The following is a 12839-nucleotide window of genomic DNA, read 5'->3' as shown; positions in this document are numbered from 1 at the left end:
GACGACTCATCCATCTTCCCCATCTTTTCCCTTCCATTCTTTTTATGTTCTTTCTATGTTTTATTTAGTTATATTTTGCTAAACCTTTTTCTAGGATTAAGATGATGCCTTAGCATGATTATTTATGTACTTTGATGATTTATTGATGGATTTATAATTTCTTTATGATGAATTCTTAGTCACTATTTGAATTGATGCTTTATGTTTAAGTTCTTTGATTGATCACCTTAGGGCTTTGCATCTAGTAATTAGAATATGAATTTGAGGCGTACCTGCAATATAATTCAAATTAGCTTCTTGTGATTAAGAGTTGTGAATTACATTATTGTCGTACCTGAAGTAACGGTTTGCATGATTCTCTTGTTTTCTAGTACGTAATGAGTCCTAAGTGTTAAATTTATGCCGTACCTGGATAAACTGCATGTTAGGATATACGACCTCTGCCGTACCTGGAGAGAATCATACACTTAAGGAAAACTATGGTCTAAGTGCCGTACCTGGACTTAGATACGGGAATTGTCATCAAAAGAAACAAAAGAATCTGTTAATTGCATCGAAACATAAATAAGATTGTTAGTGGTTGATTCCAAAACTCTATGTTTTATTATATTTGCTTTTCAACTTATAAACTTTATTTTGTTTGTTTGTTTGTTTCACATTATTTCTTTATTCGAAAAATCTAAAAACAATACTTTGTTTATCTTAATTGTTCATCGTGTTTTTGTATTTGGATTAATTAGGTTAGGATTTAAATTGATTATCAATCCTCAGTTGGAACGACCTCGTACTTGCACACTATACTAACGACGATTCGTGCGCTTGCGAGTTTTAATTAAAATTTCACAACAAGTTTTTGGCGCCGTTGCCGGGGATTGACAATTGATTTTGATTCTAACTTGATTACCAATTTTGTTTTCTTTTTGTTTGTTCTTTTGTTTCTCTATTTTCTATAATTTTCAATTTTGAATTTGCTGATGTGAAATTTCTTGTTATCTTTTCAGGTTCTGTACTTTCTTTTTGACGTAGATTCTGGACATCTTTTTGGAAGTTTTAATTGGCTTATTGCATATCACCGGAAAGCTACATGAGTCTAGTTTCCAACGGAAAAAGCAGATCATCATTCGGAGCTGTGAGCTTAGAGATATTTGAGAAATACCAAGCAGTGCTCAATCTGCGCGAAAATTTTTCTCCGACAACTTGGGTGATCGTTTTGACTTCAACATCGGCTTTGTGCTATTCTTCAATAAATCCAGGGAGCTCTAAACTCTTCTCTTTACTTTCTTGTTTTTATTTTTCACTTATCTCTTTTCCATGCTTTTATGTGCATTGCATGCTTTAATTCTTTCAACATTGAGGACAATGTTAGATTTAAGTGTGGGGGAAGGGATTTTGATTTTGTTTATATTAGGTTGTTAGTTTTGTGGGTTTATAAAAAAAATGAAAAACGAAAAATTAAAAAAGTTTGTGTTTTCTCTGTTATTTGTGCGTCATTATTTTTTTGTTTTTGTTTTCTTGAGTCTTAGGCCTTTCAACAACTATGATGAGTATATATTTCAGAAATCATGGCTTAAGAGGATCATAAAATTGAGATGATGTTTGACTTTATTCTTTGGTTAATAAGGATGTATGATTGTCATATGTATGTGTAGTGGATGTGGTTTTGCTTACATGGTACAGAAAAGAGCATGTTAAGATAAGTTTTTGATTCATACATAACCTATGTGAGATATTTGAGCCTATTCGTCTTTTCTTCGTTGAGTGTTAAATGAAAAAAAATATATGTCATCTTATTTTCTTGGCGATGATTTTGTTGATCTCATTATTCTTTCATCTTGATTGATTGCTTGCCATAGATTAAGTTTAATGGACTATAAAATGCTAGAATTCACTCTTATACTTGTCAAGACTTTTATCAATATATGCTTGGACCTTGGAAAGGATAAAGGCACCTTAGGAAATTATCACCATTGCCAAATAGCCATGTGTCCCTATTTGTGTATACAAGATGTACACCCCCTAGTTTAACCCCATTGAGCCTACACTAAGTCTTTTCTTTCATCACCCCCATAATCCTTAAACCCTAAACCTTAGTATAGTTTTATCCTTACCCATGTTCTAAAGACATAGTGGAGCTAATTTTTGAGACATACAAGAGGTTTTTGGCATCAAGAATGAAGATGGAGAAGAGAAGGAAGTTCAAGTGTGGGGGTAAGACTTGTCCATAGAAAAAATATATGTATGTGCCGTGAGAAGAAAAGAAGAAAAAAGAAAAAAATTATATGTGACGGCAATGAAGAAAAAAAATATATATATGATAATTGTTTATGGATTTTAGTCCCCCCATGTGGATTTGGAGTTGGATTTGAAGTGAAGGCCCATACAAGAAAAAAATTTGGTCTTTGTCCGATTCACAAGCATTCAAAGGAAAAGGAGTCTATGATGTTTCTATAAAGTGGAATTTCAAGATTGTCTCTCTACATCAACAAGAGCTCTACTAGGTTTTTAGGATACTTTCTGATTTCCTATCCCTTTATTTCTATAAACCCTAAGCCTTGGCCCCATTACAACCTTAATTATAAGACCTCTTTGATCCTTGAAAAGAGCAGCCTTTGATCTGTGGAGATGAGTTATAAGAGTTGAACCTATGGCTTGGGTTCATTTGTGCAAGTAGTTGGTATCTTTCATGAGATCATATTTGAAAAATATTTTCAGAAAAAGCTTTTTCTTTCTATTATATGTGAGCTATTTGTTTGTCTTATATATTATCTCTCTCACATATAACTTGAGTGAATATATGCTTTTGCATGAGCCGTGAATCTGAGAGAAGAAAGAGGGTAAACCGGTGAGGATATGAGTCATAACTTGTTTGAAGAATGCTGAGATTAATATCACCAATGTTGCCCCCATGTCCTACATGTTTATATGTTAAGTTATATGTTTTTGTTGACTCTCGAATAAATGTTGGATTGATTCTTGGTTGCTGTGCTAATCTTGATGCCATGAAAGTATGAGATTTTTGAGACTAACGTTGAAAGGCTTAGTGTGTTTTCATTTGTTTTGTTTTGTGTCTTTGTGTTTTTAGTTTCATTGTTTTGCTCGAGGACTAGCAAAGTCTAAGTGCGGGGGTATTTGATATGCTCATATTATCCTATATTTCTATGCCTCTTAATCTTGGAATTTATGTTTAGTTCTCCTTATTTCGAGTCATTTATGTTGTTATAGTGTTTTTGTAGGTTTGCCTCATAAAGAGAAGAAAAGAAGCCAAAATAAGCTAACTAGGATTGAAAGACGCCCAGGTGCCAGAATCTGTCTGTGCAGAACATCCAACTTCGCCGAATTACTGGGAGTTACTCAGATCGAATCAGATAATGAGCCTTATATGTATGGAAAGCTACGGATGTCTAGTTTCTGTAGAATTTTACGGATCTTAATTTTGATTCTTCTGGAGAAAGTTATGATTAATTGAGTGAAGATAGGTCAGACAGGAAATCTGCTCGGGAATTTACAACCATTCGTGGAGAACTCAAGTTTTGCAGCACAAGATGGTCAATCCTAATGTTTCAAGGAAGTTAATTCAGATGAAGATCCAATGAGGAACTTATTCCTACTTCTACAAGAGATATTTCAAGCTTTTCCCATTCCAAATGAATAAAGGAATCCAAATCCAAGTCTTACAAGGAAACTTGAAGCCAAAGATGAGCAGAAATCTTCCCTATATAAGGGAGCACGAATTTGCATGAGAGAGGGAGTCTCGGGAGCACAATGTAGACGCCTAAGGAGCAGAGACGACTCATCCATCTTCCCCATCTTTTCCCTTCCATTCTTTTTATGTTCTTTCTATGTTTTATTTAGTTATATTTTGCTAAACCTTTTTCTAGGATTAAGATGATGCCTTAGCATGATTATTTATGTACTTTGATGATTTATTGATGGATTTATAATTTCTTTATGATGAATTCTTAGTCACTATTTGAATTGATGCTTTATGTTTAAGTTCTTTGATTGATCACCTTAGGGCTTTGCATCTAGTAATTAGAATATGAATTTGAGGCGTACCTGCAATATAATTCAAATTAGCTTCTTGTGATTAAGAGTTGTGAATTACATTATTGTCGTACCTGAAGTAACGGTTTGCATGATTCTCTTGTTTTCTAGTACGTAATGAGTCCTAAGTGTTAAATTTATGCCGTACCTGGATAAACTGCATGTTAGGATATACGACCTCTGCCGTACCTGGAGAGAATCATACACTTAAGGAAAACTATGGTCTAAGTGCCGTACCTGGACTTAGATACGGGAATTGTCATCAAAAGAAACAAAAGAATCTGTTAATTGCATCGAAACATAAATAGGATTGTTAGTGGTTGATTCCAAAACTCTATGTTTTATTATATTTGCTTTTCAACTTATAAACTTTATTTTGTTTGTTTGTTTGTTTCACATTATTTCTTTATTCGAAAAATCTAAAAACAATACTTTGTTTATCTTAATTGTTCATCGTGTTTTTGTATTTGGATTAATTAGGTTAGGATTTAAATTGATTATCAATCCTCAGTTGGAACGACCTCGTACTTGCACACTATACTAACGACGATTCGTGCGCTTGCGAGTTTTAATTAAAATTTCACAACAAGTTTTTGGCGCCGTGGCATCAGCTGAGAGGAAGGAAGAAAATGAAAAGGAAAATAAAAGAAAGGAAAGGAAATGGCTGCACGTGGGAAGAAGAAGGAGGAGGGATCAGCAATGCTGACGTCATCATGACGTCAGCAAACTTAATTTTTTTTATATAATAATTATTATTATTATTATTATTATTTTCACTTTTTCCCTTTCTCTTTTTTTTTTTTTCCTTTCTTCATCTTCTCCGTCTTCTTTCTTCTCTCGTCGTCATGTAATTCCACACATACTCTCGGAGGCAATTGGATTCCGCTCCTTTGATGGCATTGATCACGGTTGACCCGCATTGACTATTTCGTCCTTTTGTCGGAAACTCCAATTTGCTCCAATTTTTGCACCAATTTCTCTCGTTTCCACACAATTCCGCTTATTTTCTACAAAATAGTAAAAAAAGATTAATTACATATTAATTGACATGGGATTGACTTATTTCTAGTGTTTTAGATATAATTACACGCATATAAATGAGTATAATCATGGTTCTAAGTTACTCATGTAATTCAAGATGTAATGTATGATATGTATAAAGAATGTATATAAGGCGTGATGGCCTAGCCTCCCATTGGGTTTCCAGCCATAAAAAAAAATTAGATGTTTATTTCAAAAAATTTCAGAGTTATCGACGATTCAGCAATGACCGTTTTATGTAAAATTATAACAAATTACTATATAACAATGTTTATTCAAGGTTTTCTTTTCATATATAGTAGACAATTGATAAAACAAACATATCCAAAAGTTTCACTTAAAATTTCCATATTTTTCTTCAAATTTCCATCATTTTCTTGATTTTTTATCGAAATCGAAATTTCCGTCGAAATTTCCGTTTTCGGGACCATCAATATTTCCTCGAAACTCGAAATTTTAGTCCTTGAAAAGTAGACGCCACCATTATTGCTTTCACCGACTGTTCAAAATGAAGCATTCCATTGAAGTGACTTATCAAACATAGCAAGGCATCTTACACACTAATCCACGATGGTGCAAGTTTGGCCCACTCTACTAGCTATCATCCATGGTACAGCTGTCAAGTGTCTACCACCTAACTTGAGACATCTGTAACTTGGTCTCGGACCTCTTAGCCATTGACTCAGACTTTGAAATACTGTAGCTATAGAAATTTTGTTGAGACTTCATTTCAATTAGAACCTCACTCAAACCCAAGCGTTAAGAAAACATTCTCGACTGGAATTTCAATTAAGTTGAATACTGGTCGCTTTTCCAACACTCAAACAAGTCTAATGGGTTTTCAGCTAGCTTATATTTTGATCTTCCCTCAGCAACTTTCTTCATCTACTAGAATAAACTTTGATTCTTCATCAGAATCAAACTAGACTAATAAGAAACCATACTGTGCACATATATTCCAGGAAAGTATGCAGAGGTAAAAAGCAGAGATGAAAATTTCCCAGCACTTTCGGTCAAATATCTTTCAATCATGCAAGTCAGCATTATTGACTAAAGTAATATGGCCTGCAGCCATGGGTCCCTAATTTCCTCCTTCCAGTTAGCTTTCACCAACTTCAAAAAATGGAGCGTACTGTGTGTTTTTAACAGGACTGTAGAGATGATATGATGGACCACAATGTGTTTTCTCTTGTTCTATACATCATCTCAATGTGTAGGTAATATTCCATAATGTTGCTAAAGCTAACTGCTTCAGGGTCCGTAACTCTGTATTGTATAAACTATTTCTAATTCTCTAACCGCGGTCGATATTTGGTAGCTGTTTCTATCTAGTTAATGATATAAGTGAATTCATACTTGATGATTGTATTCTAGCCAAAGCTAGGTAGCAATATATGACACCAAAACTTGCTTCCTTACTAGTCCATTTTACAGTTTCTTACTGCTGAAGAAATTTCTTAACTCAATCCACAAGTCACTAATTCATTTTACACATTAAGTTTATTTGAGAACCAGGCATTCTATATTTGCTTGTTTCCAATAATCAAATAAGTAATAAAAAAGCAAAAATAAACAACTTTATCCTAATATTTGTATACTTAATAGTTTCATAGTGCTCCATAATATAGGTAGAGCAACCTTGCACACTGAATAATAGTGAGAGAATCAAGACAATTTGCTAGTTTGGTGACTTCCTCTACTTCACTAATCTTTGAGGATCTTCTATGCTTTGTGCTCATATTATGCTTATATGCAAAGCAGCAAAATCAACATAATCCCTCCACAAACAACAAACATTCCGGTTTCTAATTTTTTTTTCCAAAAAATTACTACCTCTAATGCATTTGTAATCATACAGATAAAGATGGAAATAACATCCTTACCTTGTCTGCCTTCACATTGCCAAGAAAATTCCAGCACAACCCGGCAGATCCCACTTTCTTGTCAACTCCTACATTACCCTTCTCAATTTCAAAGCTACCCCACTCTCATTCTCATTCTCTTTACCTCGAAATTTGAGTTGGAAAAAAGCTCAATTCTTGACTGAGGCATTATGTCGAACACCTTCCATGCATTCACATGTAATGATTGTATTCTAGCAAAAGCTAGGTAGCAATATGACACTCCGAAACTTCCTTAGTTACTGATGACTACTTGGTCTTGGCCAGGAATTACTTAGCCTTCCGACTCTGCCATCACATTTCCAAGTAGATTCCAGCACAACCTACACTGCCCTCTTCAATTTCTTAGTTGCTTCCTCTCTCAGGCGTTACGTCAAACACCTTCCGGTCGACTCGGGTTCGAGGCCTTCGAATATTTCGAGTCTGCAGCTTGTTTTCTGCGTAATGTCCTTCACCCATCTCCAGGGACGTCGACTACTTGGACTGTTCGGTTTTGAATCTCTGTTTATCATCTTTTACCAGGACAAACGACATTTAATCCAGCTTAAAATGAAAATTACTGTTTTAACCTGTTACTTTCCCCAGAAAGCACATACGGTTAAATGTTATCTTTCACAACGAGTCCTAATTTCCTCTTTCTAGGACACCGAAACTTCATTACTGATCCATCATCTATGCACAGTGTTTTCACTGCTTAACAAATTTCGTTATCCGACAATTCACAAGACGTTTAATTCACTTTATAGATTAGATTTATTTGAGAACTCAGCAATTTATATTTGCTTGTGTTCAATAATCAAATAAGCAACTAAAAGCAAATTGAACAAATTTATCGTGACATTTGTACATTCGAAAGTGCTGCAGACGCGAGAGAAATATGTTGGATCTGCCCGAGGAATATGTTGGGCCGCCTCCCTCTCTGCCTATTTCTTGACTAGAACCCAATTCCACTTTACTATTGAGGGGATTTCATCTCGAGGAATCTCTCAAATAATTTGGGCTACTTGCCTACTGTTGAGAGAAAATTGCACACAGTGAGCGTAAATGTCACCCAACATAATTTCACTCGTATTCATTTAGTGAATAGAGTTTTTATTATTTTGGGTTCGACCCATTCAAAACATAATGTGTCTCTTAATTACAATCCCTTGTTACAGAGAAACACCCTTTGATTCCATTTATGAAGAAACCAATTGATGGGATGTGTGTTTTTTTGTTTTTGCGGCTGCACCCGAATATTTGAATGGGTTGCCTACGTACCCTTAGAGAGGGATCGAGCCACTCGTAGTGAATAGAGTTTTTATTATTTTGGGTTCGACCCATTCAAGACATAATGTGTCTCTTAATTACAATCCCTTGTTACAAAGAAACACCCTTTGATTCCATTTATGAAGAAACCCATTCAAGACATAATGTGTCTCTTAATTACAATCCCTTGTTACAGAGAAACACCCTTTGATTCCATTTATGAAGAAACCAATTGATGGGATGTGTGTTTTTTTGTTTTTGCCGCTGCACCCGAATATTTGAATGGGTTGCCTACGTACCCTTGGAGAGGGATCGAGCCACTCGTAGTTCAAGAGTTCTAATGAGTAAATGACTCATTGGAGGGCTTTGATTTTGGAATGAGAGTAGTGTTTGGGACGAATTTGGTTTAAGTGGGTCAGGGATTCGATTTTGTGTTTAGGATGCGGTTGCATGTAGATAGATTTGGTTCTAGATTGCCTACATACCCTTTGCGTGATCAAACCACATGTAATTCCGGCATTTGGGACTTAAATGGGTAGATGACCCATTTATTTAGAATTTGTATTTGGGACATTTGAAAGGTTTAGATCCCTTGAATTTTGTGTGATTTTGGGAATGATCTGATTTTCCGGTGTTGGGAGAATTTGACTGGAGTCGTGATTCATTTGGGACTGGTCGAATTTGACTGGTGGAGTCAGGGATTCTGTTTGGAGTTGTGGTTGCATCAAGTGGGTTGGTAGACTGCCTATCTACCCTGTGAAGGGATCAAGCCACTGTAGTTCATTGGATTTTGGATTTTCGGTTTTGTACCGACTTTCATGTTCGACGGATGTATATATTTTTGAACCAGTCAAATGTATTTCTTTTGGACACCTAATTTGGTAGAGTATCCGCTGATTTGATCCGGGGACCCGATGTGCTGATATTTGCAGTGGGCCTTGATTTGGAATGGGCTTTGAGCTGCAAATTAATCGGGCTCGAGCTTCTGAGGTAAACAAAGTGATTTGGACACCCACTATGAAGAGTTGAGCTTTATGCTAAGTCGTTGCTTTGTTTTTGTCGAGCCGAACTTTTGATTTTGGACTCAGTATTTGAAGTAGACCTTTACAGGTGGGCTTGCTTCCATTTCTGTAAGAGGCCTGGTGGAGAATACTCATTTGATTTGCCGCACCAATGCTGTGCAGAAATTGTACTGGTCTCTTTGGTGCCTTCTCTTGACGACTTGGAGAGATTTGCTTGCTCTCTTTGTTATTTTCTCGGGTTCTAGAGAAGTGGAGAGCAAACTCATTCTGGGTTGTGCTTTAGGCCCTGTTTCACCTCCGTTGTATTTTTGCGGCTTTGACATTTGAATTAAGCTGACAACTCGATGTAGTGCAGCCATGCTTCTTGGCCTGTCGACTTGTCGTCTGCCTTTGTGGCTTTCTCAATATGAGATTCATCAAGTTAAGTTAACTAATGAAAAGTTCTTGTCCATTAATTAACCAATTACTTTTGTCATTAGCTTTTGACACATGCATGATCAGTATGGCTTCATTATTAAGGGAAGAGATCAATCTTGGATGTCACTACATGGAGCGGTGGACTACATGGAGCGGTGGATTTTGTCTCCATTTTGCATTTTGTGTGATCTAATAACCAACAAAGACCACCAACCAGCTTCACCCCTCTGCCTTACTGATTGATTGGAACGGAAAATTCAACTCCGTTTGACTTTTCAAGTTGGTGTCACATGCCACAAGAAATAGAGAGACGTCCCTGTGGAGGTGTAATTAACCAAGAGCATTCGTGGCTCTATTTGATACTTGTTGAGGCAATTTTGCATTCACAGCAATGTCATTTTGCAGGGAGCGTTTAGCATTGGAATTCTGCTATTCATGAACAACCAACTCTATGCAATGAGTCATGTATGAGCAACACCATTTCAAAGGAGCTTTGAGCATTGAAACACTGCACGGGGATCAATTTGGAGCAGCTTCCCCATTGTTGTGAACTCCGAAACTTTGTAGTATTGTCCTTGGCTTGCACTTGCAGAACTGTAGTTAGCGGGCAATCCACAGGCTTTCACTTGGCAGCAGGCTTGTTTTTGCCAGCTATACGCAGGACGCACCGCAGAATAGGCATAAAAAACAAGTGCAGTGTGCTTTCTAGCTTGGACCTTGCTTCTGCTGTTAGCAAACAAGAAACACACAAGATCATATCACAAGACACATAACACACAACCTGCACAAGAACAAAAACAATTATGCAGCACGCCAGAAGCTCTCCTAATCTCAGTAGGAGTAATCACCTGGATTGCCACTCTCAATCCCTGCAGCCACAGCTTGTCCAAGAGCATTCATCGAGGTAGACATCTTCAACTATTAGCAATGAGCAGCTGCACAATGGAACAAAGTCTTCTGATAACTCATAATTTCATACATTTTTATACCCTTAAATGTAGGATGTTAGGCTTAGTTCTTGTCATTTTTGAGTCATTTACTTTGTGTTTGTGTTTTGTAGGTTAAATTGGAGAAAAGAAAGATTTGGAGCTTAAAATCAAACGCGAGATTGAAAGGGTGCTTGCTATCCTGAGCGTCCAGAATTGTCTCTGCTTTGTGTCAACTTCACAGATTAAACTGTACCTTCTCACAAGGAACTATCAGGCGAGCCTTATACCATTGGAAAGATACGGATGTTAGCTTTCTGAGGAATTTTACGGAAGTGGATTCGCATTCTTGTGGAGCAAGTTATGATGATTTTAGCGAACCTAGTTCGGGAAGGCAGATTCTGACGGATTTTCGGAATCTGACTTGTGAGGCCCAAGTCTGTTGTTCTTAGCACTTGAATGGAACAAGGCTGAACGTGTTTGACATATTTGGAGTAATTTCTTGCATTGACTTTAATAACCCTGCGTTCCTTTGGAGAGAAGAAAGCTATTCCAAGTTGGACTAGAAGACCGAAGAAGCCCAAGTCAAGTAGGATTGAAAAGAGACATACACGGCAGAAAACCTAGGACGTTTGGAGACACAGAAGGCACAGCATATTCGGCAGAGAACAAGGAGAAGAGAAAGCTCTCACCATCGCTGGACCCGAGTTCCTCAATTCTTCCATTGTTTGTTTCATGTTTTCTTTGATTCTAGTCATGTTTTTCATGGTTATGGATTGCTAAATTTCTAGGCTAGAGCTGAGATGAAGCCCTTAGTATGATTATTCTATTTATCTAGTTGGTTTGCTATTGAATTTCTGGATTTCTATGTTAAACTCTTAATCACCGTTTCAATAGAACTTTTATTCAAAATCTTTGCTTGGGATCAATAAGACCTAGGTTTTGTTTATGAGTTATTTGGTTGGAAAATATGATGCTTGATCAATGAGTAGATGTTTTCTAAGGTGCCAAAAGATAATTTAATCTTGTGATTTAAGAGTTGTGAATTAAGAACACAAGTGCTTGATCATAGTCAATATTCTTGTTTGCATGATTTTCTAGTTCTTTTGTGCTTAATGGAGTTGAACATGTTTGCTTGAACCTGATCATTAAGTGGAGTAAATCATAGTTTGGCTACTTGAGTTCTATACAGGATCAATAAGTTGGAATTCATAGGTTAGAAGAACTTTGGCATATGCTTGGCATCAATAAAGCTTATGTACGGAAATCTTAGCATGATATCTAGGGAATTCAATTGTTATCAATTGGGAAATAGGTTAGAAGTATTAGGTGGTGGATTCAATGCTTTAGCATCTTCATAATCTGCTTTCTTTAGAGTTTAAATCTCATTGCTCATTCTTGTCTTTAATTTTAGTTTTTCTTTCTTTAATTTTCTGTTTACAACTCAATCATCATAAAAAATCAGTTTGTTTCACTTAAGTAAAGCACACTTGCCATTGCAAAATTGTTTCAATCAGTCCTTGAGGGAATGACCTCGTGCTTGCACATCTATCCTACAATTGAATCGTGCACTTGCGAGTATTAAATTAAAATTGACAACAAGTTTTTAGCGCAGTTGCCGGGGACTGACTTAATTCAATTTGATTTGTTAGTTGTGCCATACTTAATTTCTGTATAGTTTTTTTTTTTAGTTTTTCTTTTCTTTTACTTATTTTTTTCGTTTGTTTTTCTTGTAGGTTTGAATTTTGTTTATGCAAGGTCGTCGATCCCAGAATTTAGATATCATTGTATACGATCCCGAGATTGAACGAACTCGTAGAAGACTTTTAAGGCAAGCAAGAACTCAAGCACAAGTTGTTGTTCCAATGGCAGAAGATGAAACAAAAGCATTGAAGGAGTTCACGGCTCCTACTGCACTCACAACATCATCTTGTATTGTTGTAGCTCCTATTCCTGCAGGAGTGCGTTTTGAGATTAGACCAGCAACAATCCAGAGCTTGCCTAACTTTTATGGGAAGACAAATGAAGACCCTTATCTCCATGTGGAGGAATTCAAAGACATATGTGGAACTTTTCGGTATGAGATATCAGATGAGCAGATCCGTTTAAGGCTTTTCCCTTTTTCATTGAAAGACAAGGCACGAAAGTGGCTAAGCTCTCTTCCCCCTGGTTCCATCAATACTTGGGATGAGTTGGTTAAAAAGTTCTTGTTGAAATTCTTCCCAGCTAAGAAAACTAAT

Source organism: Rosa chinensis, chromosome 1, assembly GCF_002994745.2.
Source record: "Rosa chinensis cultivar Old Blush chromosome 1, RchiOBHm-V2, whole genome shotgun sequence".
Classification (NCBI taxonomy): domain Eukaryota; kingdom Viridiplantae; phylum Streptophyta; class Magnoliopsida; order Rosales; family Rosaceae; genus Rosa; species Rosa chinensis.
This window is presented reverse-complemented; position numbering follows the sequence as displayed.